This window comes from Triturus cristatus, chromosome 2_1 (assembly GCF_964204655.1).
Source record: "Triturus cristatus chromosome 2_1, aTriCri1.1, whole genome shotgun sequence".
Classification (NCBI taxonomy): Eukaryota; Metazoa; Chordata; class Amphibia; order Caudata; family Salamandridae; genus Triturus; species Triturus cristatus.
In genome coordinates, this window is record NC_140581.1 from 780,231,693 (window position 1) to 780,250,258 (window position 18,566).

An 18,566-nucleotide genomic window follows, 5' to 3' on the forward strand; every position below is an offset into this window, starting at 1 on the left:
TGCTGGGTTTACAGTGCGCATGTCGGGCTGGCCGTAGCAAGACAGCCTGCCGTCCTGACGTGCACTGAAAGTAGCAGCAGTAATCCTGCAATAGCAGAATTCAGCCCCCCCCCAGCCTCAGGCTCATTTGTACACAGCGTGAGCTGGTGGCAAAAACAAAATGGCATTATTCTGCCAATTACTTTATTAGTGTTTGCCTGCTGTGAGGGGCAACGCTCCTCCGCCATTTAGGAGGAGCAGCCCCTGATGGGGAGATGAAGTGATTTACCCAGAATCACAGGGCATTGAGTTGATGCTGAGCTTAGAACTTGGATTCCCGAGTTCCAAACTCTGAAGCTCTGACCCTAATGCCACATCCTGAATAGAGGGACGGCGGCAGACTGAAGCCACTTGATAGCTCAGCTCGTAATGGGATCTAGTTTCCATGAAGACGTTGCGCTGAGCCAGAGCCAGTCTTCAGGCTCGAGCCTGGCTTGAGCTTTCAGTGGCTCGCTCACCCAGGGCCAGCTTTAGGGCAGTGCGACTGGTGCGGCTGCTCCGGGCACTGGCCTTTGGAGGGGGCGCTGATCTCATGGGAGCGTGCTTTATTTAGCAGTAACTTATGATTGTAGAGATGAGTGGCACTTGTGCCCTGTGGAAGTGGGATAATCAGTGGAGACGGCCATGGGGTGGGGGCACCAAAAATGATTGTCGCACTGAGTGCCACCAGCGCTAAAGCCGACGCTGCGCTCACCTCTAGGTATTAATGTGCTGAGTTGGAAGAGTGGGTTGGCGAGGAAAAAGATGGGAGTGGGAAAGAAACTGTTGGGTTTTGAAAACAATGCAATGATTTTTTTAAAGGGTGCATTGGGGTGAATGGTGCTAGTGAAAGATTTTGGCTGTGTTTACATGTTTTGTTCTGTTCATTACAAGCCTGATCGTATTCACAGATCTTATGTGCTTGTTGAGAACTGTGTGTTTTTCCTGGTCTGTTTTAATTTACAACTCTAGTCGGAAACATTGTGTCCTTCACATGGATTAACTTCGAATCTCTATGCCCTAAAAAGCATAGTGTCGCCATTAACTACAGCTTGAAATGTTGTTGTTGGCACGTTACGTTGCCCTGATGCAAATCGAAAGTAACATAACATGCTGGACACTATTAGAATTGTGGAAAGATTACCAGTGGGAATGTTTTCCATCAGATCAGCTGGAGTCGCAGAGAACAAACACATGCAAAGCTCACATGGGTTGTGATGGCTCACCTGGGGGTCGGGAGGGAGGTAGGACTGGGTGGAGTGACCCTACTATCTCGATCAAGGTCTCCCTCTCATTTCACTCCTAGAACATAAAGTTACGGAGTAGAGGAGAAAGGATAGGAAGGTAATAAAAATAGACAAAAGACTGAGGCGCACAGGTGATAAAAGTGAAGCAAAACAGGGACAATGCATATGACCCACACTAATTGTATGCGTCTTAATAGTATTTCATCGAGGGCTCTACAGCCCTTTTTCTGCCCTGCTTGCCTGAGTGGCAGAAGCCCTCGGACAATGAGCCTCAAGGCCTTTGAGACGGCAGATTTCGAGGTACACGTTTCACTGCTGAAGTGAAGGAGGTGTGAGAAAGGACTGTCCGTTCTTCTGTGCGTGAAAGCCTCAAGCCCTGCTGCTGAACCAAGAATTTTCCCATAAGTGCACAATAGCGAGAAACGCTGCTTTCAATGGCCTCTTAATTGGTCGCAGCAGACACAGAAACAAAGGAAATGCGCGACAACGGGGCCATTGCAAATTGTAGTACAAATTGTATTTAATCCGTCGCAGGCGTTTGTGGAGAACAAGGCGAGCTTTGTATACCCTGCTGCCTCCTTTCCGAATAAGTGTTTTTCGTATACATTTGCCCGATTTAAAGAGCCATTTAGCTTTCTCTAGTGAATTCATTTAATAGCAACAATTGTTGGCATTGCTCTCCGACTCCCCTTCAGTTTGTGTGTGGTATGTGGGAGTCTGCATTCCTGAAAGCATATGGATGTTTGCATTGTCTGCTGTGCCTTCCTTGTCATCATGTTCCACTCTGCTTCTTTAATTCTCCGTGGTAAAACTTTATTCATACCAGGTTTCAACTTACTTTATTCCAGTTTTGCAATTGAATTTCCATTTAAGAGTGATGGAAGCTAATGTGGGGTGTTTTGTCCATTCAGATTATTATTGCTGGTATTAATATTATTTTTAATAGAATATGGGCATTTCGGGTGCTTCATTAAAGACAATGGCGTGGCAGAAAGCCAGTTATGTTTGGTACAGCGCTTGTGCGCTACACCACAATAGACACCCAGGGGCCCTAAACTCCAACCTGAAATGTGCGCCCAGGAGAGAGGAAACCTCTCCTACCATCTTCTGTTGTGTGTGGGGGCTCAGTTTATCACTGAGGTTATTTTTCTTACGGTAAAAATATGTTTTGTCTACGTAATATAAATGTCAGCGAAGATTTCCATTTTAAATTAGACACTAGGTAGGTAAGATTAATATCATCACCACAGAATAATTAGTACATTTACGGTGCCCGCCACTGACTTGAAATTTTTTGGAAACAGAGTAAACGCAACCTTTCAAGAATTACATTTGTGTTTTTGTTTACTTTTATGAGTACAGCTTAGATCTACTTCTGTCAACTCATTTCAGGTGGGTAGACCATCTCTAATGCAACAAAAGGTGACTCTCTTAGTTTACTTCTTGCACCACTTTCTATCCGGTACCATGTGTAAAGTAAAAAACCACTCGCCGTACCCTTTCACAAAAGCCAGCAATGCATTCAGCTAATGTTACAACATGCACTATTAAGTGCACCAACATTTTCACCCAAGTGATTGGCGGTAGAGACAGGTCCTATTAGACCATCTGTTATTCAGTCTGAGGCTGCTGGAGCAGAATCTAAATGACTTTGCTGATGATAAACGTTAGTCCACCAGCAAATTACTAGAGCATCCAGGATTCTGTTGCCAACAGATTAAGGTGCGCCCATCTACAGGAGGTAAAACCATGTGTTGACCATAATACACTGGACAGTGAGAATTTGGAGGGAGCTCTAAATGACACTGTTAACAGCCCACAACGTGATGGGAGACCGGAGAGAGAGGAAGGGATGTAAAAAGCAAGTTACACATTCATACTTGAAATAGTTTCATGCTTTTTTGATCGAGTGCAGTCACAGTACAAGATTTTGCATTTCTTGGTTCTTGGTGTTTGTGCATCAGCGAACATATTCCCTTTCATCAGGCTGCTGGATGAATATTCGTTTGCGTCCACACTAGCAGTGCTACACTGCTGAGTTTGCGCGCGTCACAACAAAGGACGTTAAATCTCAATGAGGCACGCAACCTTGATTACCCTCCATGTCTTTCATTTAACTGATGCTCTACTATAGTTTCTTTTAACCAAATGGGTAAAGCATCACTCTAGAGCTAAATGTGCCTGTTCATGCTTCTGCAGGCAGCTGAAAGTTTGGTTCTATTATCACTAGTACTCTCTCTTTAACAATGTTGACTTGATATTGTCTGATAGCTCCATGAAACCTCAGTTTTAATACAGCTTACAAATATCCCTTAATATACCCTCATATGCTCTTTCCATGAGATACTTTTACTGTGGATTTTATATACTCCTCTCACCAGTAGTTTTCACTCTTGACCTAAATCTCCTGTGAGTCCAGCTGCCAGACACTGATGTCAATATCCATCCCCATCAGTAGATACCCAACCTTCCCTCGGAATCATATCGAACAAGGCTATCATCTGGTTGAAGACATGCCTCTTATATACTCATTTCTGGATGTCTGGAGCTCAGGCTAAGTTGATTCCAATAAAGTCCAAGATTTTCTTCTTAGCCACAGGAAAGAGCAGTTCCAGATGTGGCCGAATAGAATGAGCCTGGATAACTTGAACGCAGGACTCGCTCACAACAAGTCCCTTGGCTTTCTCATAAATCGCAACTACATCTTCAAAACACACATAACATTTATACCCAAGACCTGCTGGCATTGGCATTCACTGCTTTGAATGATGAAACCTTCCCTTTCAGAAGGTGATTTCAGGCTGTCCATGTGCTCACTGTACCCGTCACACCTTGGCAGAGTAAGCCCCTTAATCACCGGATTTGAAATGCACCTCACTCGACCCTGAAGAGCAACATCTATGCCACGTCATCGGTGCTCTCTAAAGATTCCATAGAATAGCATTCATGCTCGAAGATCTGTACTGGTTCTTCCTGCCACCTGTATATGTTTTAAAGTCGTCTGCATCGTATACAATAGCGTCCATGATAGTACTGAGGTTTATTGGGCTTTCAAATACAAGGCAACAGCCGAGTCCAATAAAAGCCAAAACAGTCTTGGTAGATTAGAGATGAGAGAAATCCAAGAAGGAGAAAAATACCAAGATTTCTTCCCAAGGCATTGAAATTGGAAGCAGCTGCCCAAGACTCCTCAGTTCAGCACCCCTGAGTCTCAGTATCAATGTGTAAAAAAAGCACTGCAACAACTTTGCATTAAGAGCAGGACATGTGAGCATGGGGGAACTGGGGGGTGGCTGAAAATTGTGGCAAGCCACACTGTTCCTGCACACTCACTTCGACGCAGCACTGATTTCAATAGGAGTGAATCCTGTCAAGTATGTTTTGGTAGTCTCCGTTACAAAGAAGAAAGTGGTACCTGAGCACCAAGTCCTTGAGCCGCAAACACAGATTTTGGTTCTTTGTTAAATCTGACCAAGAGGGCTGCGTTGCTGCGATTTTTATTTTCAGGAAAGATGTCTGTGTTTTCCTGCAGGACAGATTCCTCAGGAAACACTATAGAGGGAGCTGCCTATAAATGCAAGACAAGTAGTGCCGTTTTAACGCATGGGCATGCTGGGCAGTTCCCTGGGGCCCCACGAGCATAGTGGCCCCATGCAGACCACAATTTAACACTAATTTTCCATTAAACGTTTTTATTCCTGTGAGTGGTTGTGTAAGCAGGGCCCAGTCCACTGTTTTGCCCGGGGGCCTATAATTCTGTAAAAAGATGGCCCTGAACACAAGCAATGATTTTGTCAGGCGGACATGTTTTAGATGCTAACCACTCTACCAGAAGTTCATATTGTCCCATTTCAGTTTCGACTGCTCCTAGTATCCCGGTTTTACAATCCTTCAGCTTATTCCACATGGTCCTAGTTCAGAACTAGTGTGATATCTTTGCTCAAGGGATGCACCAGTGCAGGGCTTTGTGCTTCTAGGCCAACCAGCTTTGGAGTCTTTCCCTTTCTTACTCAGTAGGCAGAACGCCTTCATGACCGTGCTTCTTATCTCCTGTATCTTCATACCCGTACATTCTGTGTTCCATTGAGTTAGTCATGGATATATTGAGGTTTTCAGTCTATGCAATGTGGTAAATTGTGACTGTTCACTTAATTGTAATACAAGTACTACAATGGTTTTCACACTTGTACTTTTAGGGTTCTGCTACAACAAGCACACATTGAGAAAGGCTGTGGTTTGGAGAAGTAGATTTTTGATTGTATTAAACACTGCCTCTTCAATATTCTGTTAGTTGGGCAAGAGGTAGTAAATCAACTAAAATCTTCGATGCAAAGTGAGAAGTTGACTTTATGTAACAAGCAAAACCTATACATATTAGATTAGTAATAGTTCATGCGTTTAAGGCTGTGCTTATTATTCGCCTTCAAGGTCACCCTCTTCTGTACTCTGGTTACCCTCCTGTTTTTTTTTCCCCATTTATTCTTTTCTTGTACAGTAGATACATTTAAATAGTGGTTATTGTACATTAATTTGTTTGTTGCACTTAGACGCTATGTGCCTGGCATTGATGCATATAAGAATAAATAAGAAAACAAATATACTATTTTTCTACTCTAGGCTGGGCTAAGAATCTTTGTGTGGGGGGGCTAGGCTGCAGTTGATCTGTATATGCATGAGCCCTGCATGACTTCTACACAGGGCTTCATTCTTTCTAAGTATCACACATACACTGCTGCACCCAGAGCCTTATCTCACCTTTTTATTGCAGTTCCCTTTTGTACATTGTTTATCATGTGATTGAACCTTACACTATTTTTACCTATTCTGGAGTAGGCATGGGGGAAGGGGTGTCCTTAAACTTTGCACATGTTGACAGTTGTGCTCCAACTGTTCTGTCTGTAAGGGAGCATTTATCTTAGTTGCCCGGTTTATACGAGACCTGTGTGAAAGAGAAACATCCACTGCTGTAGGCCAGGCTGTACAGGATCCATTTTGAAGGAAGCTTGCACTACTGAGGCAAGGCTGCTATAATTGTGTATGTGAATTAAGCTTGCATGAATTCTACTCATGGGTCTATTCTCTGTGAATAACACGCATGCTGCTGTATGAGCCATGCCTGGCATTATTTACTGCAGCTTCCAATTACATGTAGTATATCCTGTGAATGCACCTTGCACTATTCTTATCTAATGGGGTCTACGGAGGACTTGAACATTGTGCCTGCTGCCATTTATGCTCCACCTTTTCTGTCTGTAAGAGAAGCTTGCACCTTTGCTGCCCAGGTTGTGTAAAGTCTTTATGGGGAAGAAGCATGAATACGATAAAGACCTTTTGCCTACAAAATGCCACAACTATTGGCTTTGCCAGTACTTGCTTTGGGTACACAGGGAAAGAGAAGCAACAATGGGACTGTAGCGTTCTGTAAAGCTGTAACCAGCTGCTGTGGTACGAAGTTCAATTTAGTATTCTGAGATCTTTACAAAAGAAACCTTTTTTCTGAGGGATTGTGGTGCAGCAGGTTGACAGTATTGCACCCAATACTAAAATATGACTTGGTGGATCCTTTGTTGTGGTAAGGAGAAAGGCAACGCATGTTCCTATTGAACTCCTTTCAGGTTAGTTTCAGATGTTTACAGTATTTGGCACTGCTCTCACTGTTTTCTGAATAGAGCAATGTCTTTCAGATCTGAAAGCTGGTCTGCTCGTGTCAAATCCTGGGTGTGTTAATGGACAGATCTATATAGGGCAAGAGGTTGTTAGCCGCAGTCCGACTGCAGAGTTGGTCTCCATCGACACGCTTGTGTCTTAGTCACTTGCCAACAGACTGGATTGGAGATGGCAGATCAATGAGTCACGATTGACCCGGCATATGCACTGATATTGCCTGGTTTAAAAAAAAAAAACTACATTGAACTGTATCCCAATGATTAAAATTATGATTATGTAGACTTTGTAGAAGAAACTTCATTAATGTCAGGAAGCTGGCAATGACAGGATTGTTGGGGGACAGTCAGTACTTGTACAAAACCTTACAGACATGTTTTAACGAAGGGTGTAACAGATGCTTCGATACCAAAGGTATAAACCATGCATTAAGAGAGGAGGTGGCAGATGTCAGCATGGCACAGTGAGATGTAATCACAGTGGCCAAATCTATCAAAGCTAAGGTGAAATCAATCAATAGGTGCGGAACATAATTAAAAACATTGAACTTTTTCTCCACCAGAGACTTCGATTTAGATGATCCTTAGGGGCAGAATGAAAGCAATCTACAGTGGTAAAATCCACACCATAGTTCACAGAAACAAAACTCTTAAGTTTTTGCTTCTCATTGTGCACTTCTGACAGGAGAAGATCTGCCAGTATGTTGGATTTACCACAATTAGAGATTTGCAATTGGGAGCAGGTTTCATTTCAGGACGATCCTCCACCCAGAGGTTTGTGCAGGTTTATTGATAGCTGTGTCACTCGTGTAGTGAGTATTCCACCAAGGAAATGCACGCAGATTTACTCCTGTGAAAGGTTAGTGTAAGTGTGTTTCTAGGATGGAGCAGGGAATGAAGCAAGCAACAAAGCAGTTTCTCCATCAAGAAAAAAAATCTTGCTCCTCGAGTGTAATAACATTTTTCAAATACAAGGGTCCACATAACTCACTCATGCAATTTCCATCCACTGGGACATCCACCAAAGTACATTTTGAGAATTGAAGCCCTGGTTGGAATTATTTGTGATTCCTGTCAATATTGGAAATCTACTGCTGATAAAGAAATACACCTATGGAAGTAGATTTATGACGTTTCCTTCCAGAGCTTTGTGAATAGGGCCCTTGGAATTTAATGTAAACGTGAATGATACCCTCCGACCTGATAGTCTGTTATGTTAAGGACGTTAAATCACCAGAGTTGTGTGCCACCCAGGCTTTCTTAGTGTTGTTTTTTCAGTGATAAATATAATTTTAATGAATAACCCGAAGTTGACCACATTGATAATTCTGCATTGTTCCATAAAAATCGATTTAATTAGATGTGAAACTCCTAAAATGATACATTTGTTGATAGATGCGGTTTTCTTGCTAGAAATGTATAACTTTGTGATAAATTCAGAGAGCTTTTTTGTCAGATTCATCAGTTAATAAATGTACTGATGCATCCATTTGATAGGTTAGTTTTGCATTTTGACACAGAATATTGGCTTTGACCTGCTTGAGGGATTCCATTTCCGTAAGAGATATTTGCCTTATTTGTCTGCAACTAAAATGCGGCTTTGTTCAAGAAGAAAGGAAGCAGCGAGACTGAAAAAGACAGTAATGAATACTATTGTGTTCATACTATTGAAGTTCAAAGAGTAGGTATTTGTAAAGAGATTTGTCCTGAGAGAGTAACGCCCCTATTATCAAAGGTTTTTTTCTATGTGCACATGGAACAAGTTTGATGTTTTTCATGCAAAACAGGCAGGCGATTCACAAATCCACTTTTTATGAGGGTCACTTGCAGATGGAGAAATTCCACTTAAATCTGTTAATGGCTATTACAAGAGCGGTTGTGGGCATTCTCAGAGGCGTATCATGGCGTGGTCAGGAGAATGCGCGGTGCAGACCCCCAAAATCAGATCTTTGTGGGTATTCACGTATAATTGCAAAGTCTTTTTTCATACTTGGCTGCACTTCCAAACTCACACCGCATTGATTTATGCGGAAGTATTCTAGGAATAGGAAAGACATCAGGTAAAATAAATGTGCTTCAAAATAAGACTTTTAAAAATTACATTTTGTGCAGATTCAGACCTAGACGAAACCCACATACACCAAAAATGTGTCCAAGCCACAAATATGTGCAAATAATTTCTGATAGTCTAACATAATGCACATGTAAGTCCTCGACTTCTCTACAAATCATAGGCATAGCCTAGGCCTCTATATAGAAGCAGTGAGCCCTCCTTTAGAATGATACCTCTACCAACTGTTTCACCCATCTAGCCTCCTTCGTTGTACAAGTAGCAAAACTCTAAACCGTTCTTCCAACAAAGAGAAGAAGCACTCAAGATCACTTGCTGTGCCGAAGGCAGAAAAGACTTGGGTATTCTCCACCGTATGACTCAAGATCGTATTCTCCCTACCGAGTACATTCAGTCCTTTACACACTGATTAGTATCAGCATATGTGAATGTCTCTCACTATTGACCAAAAACCTGAAGCACAACCTAGCCCCGCTTTGGTGCACAATCAAATATAGTTCCTTAAAAAATGGAGTCGTTCCAGACTGCCTTAAAATGGGACAAGTCACACCTATGCTGAAAAAACCCGGCCTTGACACTACGGAACTGAATAACTTTAGACCTGTTTCGGATCTCCCCCTTCTGTCCAAAACCCTCGAAAGATGCGTTCTCCAACAACTAACCCAACACCTGAACAACATCAACCTACTGGACTCCCACCAATCTGGCTTCAGAAAAGGCTGTAGCACAGAAACCGCGATCCTCAACATCATTGACGATATCCACAGATCACTTGACTCTGACCAATGCTGCCTCCTCATACTCCTTGACCTCTCGGCAGCATTTGACACGGTAGATAACAATCTGCTCCTTAGGGCTCTCCAAGAAAGAGCCGGCCTTGGCGAAGTGGTCCTCCAATGGTTCTCCTCCTTCCTGCACAACCGTACGCAAAAAATAAAAATCAAAAACTTCACTTCCGACCTCCACCAAGTCAACAAGGGTGTCCCTCAAGGCTCGGTGCTATCCCCACAACTCTTAAACATCTACATGAAGCCTCTCTCCAAACTACTCAAAAAAGCCAACGTCCGCTTCCATCTCTACGCTGATGATACTCCGATATATTTGGAAACTACCTCCCTCAAAGACATTCAAAGACTCAATGACGTACTGAGCGATGTTCAACACTGGCTATCATGCAACCACCTTAAACTAAATCCGGACAAAACTGAGACACTCCTCATCTCGAATAAGGAAGAAAACCCCCAAATTGCCGAATGGCTAAAGGCTGTCGATGCGCTCAAAGGAAATCTCACTCTAGCAGATTCTGTCAAATCACTAGGCATCACTCTAGACCCGAAACTGAACATGACCAGACATATCAAAAATTCGGCCAAGAGCGCTTTCCTAAACCTCAGACTACTGAACAAAATAAAACCCCTCATCCCTCCCACTGATCTCAAACAGGCCACCCAAACTCTGGTACTGTCAAGACTGGACTATGGGAATGCAGTCCTATCTGGAATTCCAAAATCGCACCTGGCTCCCCTCAAAACGACGCTGCATGCGGCAGCCAGAATGATCACCGGTATCAAGAAATTTGACCACATTTCTCCTGCACTCAGGGAACTTAAGTGGCTTCCGGTCGAAATGCGGATTAGCTTCAGAACAGCCTGCCTCACTCATAAAGCACTACATACCGGCAAACCCGAAAATCTGGCCAAAAAACTCAAAAAAGCCGGTCAGGCTAGGAATCTCAGAAGCTCAAACTCCCTTCTACTCATCCCACCAAAAACTCGAAAACAAAAAACTGCAGATCGGTCCTTCGCCGGTAGCGCTCCAAAAATCTGGAACTCTATCCCCCCCCACATCAGAACGATTCCCTCCTGACACTGCGCTCTGCTCCAACGCCAAGGCTCCGAAGGACTACAAAAACTTAGTCTGTCTTGCACTGTTATTGTGTCACTCTACTGTTTTGTGTTGTTGAATCTATGCAATGTTTCCTGCTGTAAAGCGCTCCGATACCCTAGGGTCAGGCCAGCGCTATAAAAAAACTTCTTAAATAAATAAAAATAAAATAAATACTTAGGGGCACCTTAATGATCATCTTGTATGAAACCAAAGCCCTCCCTTCATAGGGCTCACCAATATCCAACCAAGCAGAACTCGTAGAGCCGCATGCTACTCCATAGGGAATGGGGTGCTAATCACTGCAACTACCCTGCAATACAATCTGGAGATCTACCGCTTTTGTGAATCAACCTCAAAATGTGCTTGATGGACTCCAGAAACAGTGGTTCTGTGTATGTTTTTATCTATGTGTTATCTTATTGAGATAATAACTAGCGAAAAAGCATTGAAGCTCTAGGATTAGTGACTGATCTTTAATGAAATAGAGAAAGACTTGACCTCATATGCAATGTGCTAAGCCATTCAGAATGTCCATGCGCTAAATGGCAAACTGAAGACCGAAATAAAAAAACACAAAAAAATAAATTCAAACAGGCTTTCAGTTTAGAAATGGATGTCATTCAATGATTTATATGGGAAGTGCGGTCAGGCACTGAATATCTACACTTATTTAATTTGAATTGTAGAGTACCTGCACTTCTCTGCAGGGGTGCACTACTTTTAACAGAGGGGAGTTCTTGGACTTCCCCGGATGAAGCAGGTTCTCTAATGGTATCTGCACATCTGTATTTCCATTTGAAGCACTGATGCTGTTATAGTGAGAAGCTTTTTTGCATGTTTTGTCAGTTTAGTGAATGACCGCCCTTCTTTTCTTTGACAGTATTGTGTTTTTGGTTGTCAGTTCAGTATGTTTGTGTCATTACTACATTTTATGTAGAACTACTATCTCTTGTCATCCATATTTGCGGGCAGGTTGGTTAAGGTAATGGAACAGAATACCAGAACCAGTGCAGGTCTGCTCACTCCTCCTGCCCCTTGATTCCAAGAGTGGTTGTAGATGGTGCCTCTAAGGCTGGAAATTCGACAGTACTAACTGGTGGGAGCAAACCAGTACCCTAACGTTTAGAAAGTACTTATCTTTTAAAAGTTGTTTGAGTGTATACTTAACAGCTCCATCGATGTTTAGATTGTGTGAGAAATAGTTTGGGCCTGAACTAATATTTTAAACCAAAATGCAGTTCTTTAAATGTACATGCTTTTCAAACACGACCGGGAAACTTTCCAGGTCTATTTTAGAGCGACCCATCGTTGCACTCAAACATGTAGTGAGCTTGCCCATCAATGTATTTTAACTCTACTACTTGCTGAGACTACTGCAAGGATTGCCAACAAATAGCCGGTAATTGTGATGGTCCTTGTTGATGTGGGCATATTTCGGTGCTTACACACTTGTCATATGAAAGGAAGAAAAGAACAGGCTGTTTCCAGGAAGCATCACCACAAGAGGAATTTTACATGATTAGAACACCTGCTTCACTCACTGGGCGCGGGGGAAGCACACAAGTTTAGACACTCTGAAATGTGACCTCTACCAGAATGCCCACATTCACTGGATCAGAGACGGTGTTGAATCTCAATTTAATGAGGAAATGTGTCTCAGCGTTAAGGCACCTCCCAAAGTATTAAAATCAGTCAATAACAATTAAAACCAGTATTGAAATGAGATTTAATGGTCCCACTCAATAACTGAGTTCTAGATAAATGAAAGTGAAATGGTTTTATTACAGAATTCAAAAATAGTCTATACAGAGTCAATGTCATGAAGGCTCTTAATGAAAATTATACAGAGACTTCGCAAAATCAGAAATCATTCCAAGTTGCAATGGGCAGCAAAATTAAGAGTGTAACGGACTGCATCCCTTGTGGAACAGAAAAGTCTTCTGGCTCACCTCCAAAATAAAGGACTTTTATACATTTTCACATAAGAAATTGCAGAACTTGCAGGCCCATGATAGTGTGAGCAAACCTAGCATTTCATCAGCAAATCAGACCCCATAAAAAAAAGTCATCCGATTACCTTAATACCTCAACACTATCCCAATACACCCTCTATGCTAATGTTGTCCGGAGATGCTAGAACAAAACTAGATACATCAACAATAATGTGTTGTATGAATGAACAGGCTTAGTGAACCATCAGAAGGACATTGGTAATGTATGCAGGTTAGTGCATCTTAGCTTGTCTGCATGCTGCAAAGTTTGAGGAGAGAAGGTGGGCAGGAGAGGGGGGAAACATGAATGGCACAGAACAACTTCCATCTTGAACACAATGGAGTTTATCTCTAAATTGAGGCCTAGTTAACACGAATTGGAAAAACATCTTTCTACACATCATAAAGAGTTCAACAAGCAACAGTACTGTATCTTATATACATATGTAATTGAGTGTGAAAATACATTCTACACGTTATTAATGATGCACAAAATATAAACCCAATAAATCTTATGAAAAACTCCCATCACTCAACACATGTGACTTGTGTATGTGCATTTGTATAGCACAAACCTTGCTGGGTTCAACGGAGTGCTCTGCTCTGATGGAGATTTGCACAGTTTTTTAAACGGACAATTGCAGCTCACATATGCACAATTGCATCAGATTTCATATATTTGCAGTTAGGCATTAGAAGATTAAGCGATTTCTCTAAAGCTGCATGTTTTTCAGAATAGTAGCAAATCTGCCATTATACTCCCAAGACCCCAGGTTCCAAAATCAGTAGTTTAGCCTGTAGAGCCCATCTCCTTAAATCTGAACAAATGAATCCCTAGACTGTGTAGATAGATCAGTGATTTAAAAGGTAAAACTGCTTCGGTCAAGCAGTGGGACGAAACATCTGATTTTCTGTTCCAAAAAATAACTGCCTTGGAGTGGGCGCCTCTGGCAACAGGAAGAAATAGTCTATTAGCTGCACCCGGAGAAAAGATGCATTTTGCTAATTAGTTTCTGTGTCAGCAGCTGATGGACTAATGACTACAGGGGCCTGCGTTCACCAAGAAAATAATGATCTACGCAATCCAGTTATTCAATGAAACGCTGCCTTTGAAACTGCGCACGGAAATGATTCAGCTGAAGTCGGTTGCCAAGTGAGACTCAGCAACTTCATGTACATGGCAGAGGGCGGGGCTGCGCTTCCGACATAGTATAGCCATTGGCACCCCTCAGTCCCCCCTCCAACAAAATACATACCCAATAATAACACACACACAGTCTGTTTGGTTGGGTACAAAATGCTGCAGGTTTATTACATACTCCGTTATGTAATAGGTGGGTTATCTTACGGGCGATTCAAGGGCAGGCAACCAACTGGGCCTCCTGCCCGCCTGATGAGCCGGACAGCACTGGGGCGAACCCCGCCTTTGCTGCCGTCCAAGTGATTCTTTTCCAGGATCACGTGACCGTTGGTAACTTCTACTCATGCCCCTTCCCGGGGAGGAGCGTCGCATAGCAAACCCCCGGTTGTTCTGGCCCACAACCGCCCGAAGGACTAGCGGGGCGCCGACACGGCTTCCAGGACCCTTCCATGAGGATCCTCTGATTTGGCTCTGGCACCCCTATGGTGCCGCGCAGAGGTACCCTTGGTACCAGCCTGCTTCCAGATCGCCCTGTAACTCCGCCACAGCTCTGGAGGCGGCCACCGTCGCCGCCAGATCCCCCCCACCAAAACCGCTATAGTCTTACCTGCAACCTCTCCTGTCTAGAGCTTCCTGCAACTAGATGGAAGGGAACCATCCCTGCTGGTTATCGATGGCCTCATCTATATCCCAAAGCCCTGGACGCTAACCTGGGTCAGATAGTGTCTGCTGAAACAAAGGACCCGTTGGGCCTGAGGAGTTGTGCCCAGAACTATTCACCCCCATGCGGGAAAGTTACACCGCTTTGCTTGCCTCCGCCCCGATCCAGATCTGGGCGGGTGGATGCCGGCACCCAGGCTCACAAAGCCCAATCTATTGGATGATCTCAATTAGCTGCCGTCCTCCTAGCACCGAGTGTGCCTGAACCTGCGTGCCCATCTCTGGGACAGCAGCCCACTTGCTAGGTGACCACTCCCCCACCCGCCTGCCTGCTTTGGCTATTATGGGGGAAGGGTTTTACTTAACCTTTGAACAGTCCCCTTTATTTGCCAAATCCTGATGCACAGGAGTGTCCATAGCTGACAGCGTGTGACCATGGGCTAGGGGGTCCTTTTGCCCTTGCCATGCATCCCTTATTCCTTATGGGAATTATGCCCCTTCAGTTCCCTCTGTGGTGAAACCCCCTAGGCATCTCAGCTTCGGGAATATGTCTGATTTAAGCAGTGCTCACTGTCTGCGGTATGGTTCAAGCATTAAGGATTGACTAGTCCTACTTCACCCCTCCTAGCATGGTCCCAGGTAGGAGGGTGGCAGGGGTGGGGTGCCCACCGCCAACCTGGAGCATCCCCAGCGGTGCCCAATTCCTCTCCGTTGAAGCTGAGTTTTAGTTACACCCTGGGCGTGCCAAATGTTCTGTTGACCTAATTTCCCCTTGTGTTTGACCCGCTGATACCCCAGTTATTGGGACGGCAGCACAATATGTTGGCTGACCGCAACCCCTAAGCGAGGTTAAAGTGTCTGTATCCCAGGTTCCCCGTTTCCTGCAGCTGCAGTACATGACCAGTAGCTCCGCTGGGAGATACCACCAACCGCAATGGTCCTCCGGACATTAAGAAATGCCCCATTCTCACCGGGGCCTGCCTCTGAATAAAAGTGATTTCACACAGCTGGAGGCCCGCCTATTAACCTACTTACTTGTTTTTTGCTACTCGGCCCCCCTTATGGTTGGGGCTCTGTGTTTGCGCAGCGCGCGTGCTCCCAGGGCACGGTGTTGCTGAAGGGCTGGTGTCTGTCACGCACTCGCTGATACTTTATCTGTCGCTAACTGCCCAACTGCTGGATGCACCCCAAGAACTGTAGACTTCGTGGTCCCACCTAGATTGATCCCATCGCTTGGGGGAAACCCAGTCGTAGTCAGGACCTTCATGGTACCTCCACCCCAGCATAGACTATCGCCATATTTGGGACACCGGAGCAGGAGATGCCCCTTCAAGTCTCGGTTCTAACCCATAGAAGGATAACCCTGGGGGGGCAGACAAGTCTGTGGGAACCAGCGGGAACCAACGGTGCAAATACCGACCCTATCCTGAATGTCGAGAATGGCCGCCCTGGCTAAAGCGCAGGTAGATAGGTCTTAATGAAAGCAACCCAAAACCTGCCGATGGTTGAAGGGGAATGCCCCCCCAGTGTACATCTGGACCTGTTTCTATCTGGTGCCAGCAGATGCTCCTCATAAAGGCCTACTCCTTGGTTTGGTGCCAAGCTCAGTGGGCTGCCGGCTGGTATTTTGCGGCTTCTTGATGGCCTCCAAATGTATATTACAAGACCACACTGCACCTACAACACCCCAGTGCCGATGGCTTAACAAGGCTTGTTAGTTGTAGGAGGTGCCCGAAGCCACAATTCTGGCTTCGCCGCGTAGCATTTCAAAATTGCTTCCATTCTGAAATGGTGAGATTGTCACCATTCTGTGCTGAATTAGCCTTAGGTGTCTCCCTTCAGTGAATAGCCAGCTCGCCCATGGCTTGTGCAGCGGGCACTGTGTCGCCATGCAGCCGACGTTATACTAAATAACGTGGCATGTAGGTAGTACCATGCTAATGTTCTCTGCCTCACACCCCACAGAGCGTTGTGCCTACAGCCTACACTGTGCAATGTTGTGCCTTCTAAAATTTCAGGCAGCATCCTAGACCGAAGTTAGTCACGCAGTGCCCACTGCTAGTCACCGCGAGACCCCTCTTCGCATGCAGTGATACTTGGCTTCCTCGTTAATCTAGTGTTCGGTCGCTTCCTCTTACACTACCAAGTGTGGGAATGGGGGCCCTCTTATGATGACGAGGCTGTAGGCAATTTTTGCCCGCGCATGGACAGTCTGCACGGCAAACCCCCGAAAACCTGTTCCCCAGTGACGGAGCGTCGCAGAGTAATCGTGAGGCTACCGGGTCAGCAGAGCACAGGAAGTGCAGTGACACATGCCCCGGCGGCGCGGCCAGTTCCACAGAAATAAACGTGGTAGGAGGGGGTGGGGCAGCGCGGCCCTCCCCATCCAACAACCTCAGGCCTGCGCGGGGCCAAGCACAGGCCCCACCCTGCTTCACGCTGCATTGCTTGGACAAACCCCCCAGCCAAATACATTTGTGGGTTGCCACCAGGCCGTGGTTGGTTCCCCTCACACGCACATCACGTGTGCATGGCCGCCATTGCTGCGAGCGAGCACCTTGCGTTTAGATGCACACCTCACTATATTGCAAACAAACGGACAGCCGGACACAGCCGTGCCCCATCCGGGGAGAGCCCGCTATGGTTTAAGGCCCCCTGATGGGAGATGTACAGTCCCTGCCTTCTATGGAACCCCCACAACTAAAGAGGAGGTGTACCTCTCTGGAGGACCCTCTTGTTCCCACTGACCTGCCCAGATGCTGGGGCGGAGGTTCTGGGAAACAATGACCAACTGAGTGATCACTTGCGACCCGATCGGGTTGATTGCCCAAACAGGACTGGTATTGAACAATTGAAACCTACATGGTCCATGATTTAACTTGTGCGCCATGAGGCGGTCTTGAACAAGGACCGGTGGACAGCAAGTCATTGGATTAACAATGAACTATTGGTCGGTTGGAGACAGAGGTACCCTCCCAAACCCTGAGATAACGGTGAGAATAGTTCTATGAGGAAAAGCATTGAATGAATTGCTCCTCAAAGTCTAAGCACAAATACCCTGTCCGGTTACCACCAATGCAGACGTACCGCAATGCCAGCTGTAGGCAGAGTAACACACAATCTCCGACCTAGAGCTATTCCGGCAAAATGTACCTAGAGAACCCAATTGCGCAAAACTAGAAATTGGCATCACACACGCTTCATACCGCAAGGCAGTTCTATGGAACACCTGACAATTGTGCGACTACATGCCAGGACTCATGGCAGGCGGCCATTTCCTATCGCACCACACCTTGCTCCTGCCGTGCTGTCCATCATAGTAATACCACGACCAACCCTGATACTCGTGCAGGCATGATACTTGCGCCTGTTCCAGGCCCTCCAAAACTATAAGAATGGCTTGTTCAGCTGGCAACAGTGATCTTTATGCCAAATGCATTGATCCATACCTGTTGGGTCATCTCTACAATAGACAGACAGCACCAACTTGTGGCAAACTGTCCCTAGCGCCAGTTTGCAATTCGCTCGCGTGCGGCGCCCAGCAACCCCTTGGTCAAATTCCACCGGTAAACTTTGTGCTGTGATTTTAGCCTTAGTGGGCGCTATGTAGACCTCTTATTCTTTTGCCGCTATGTCAATGCATCCCTGTATTCAATACAATTGGGGCACTAAGCTACACCCATCTTTTGGCTTACTCAATGCTTCCCTTTGCATTAGATAATAAACCACCATTCTAGCTCGGTTGCGTTGACCTCCAAGAGCCAGCCACCCACCTGGGTGGCTAGGTTTCAGTTTGCTATGTGTAATTCTTTCCATATCTGTGAAATTATGCATGCTAGTTAAAGGCCTGTGACTGGCACTTTCTTGCAAGCAAACCAACCATGCAGA

At 45.1% G+C, this 18,566-nt stretch overlaps 1 protein-coding gene across 2 annotated transcripts in view; it reads left to right on the forward strand.

Moving 5' to 3' along the window:
• Positions 1 to 18,566, forward strand: part of CDC42SE2 (CDC42 small effector 2) — a 352,848-nt gene that overhangs the window by 241,115 nt on the left and 93,167 nt on the right. The window lies entirely within an intron of this gene.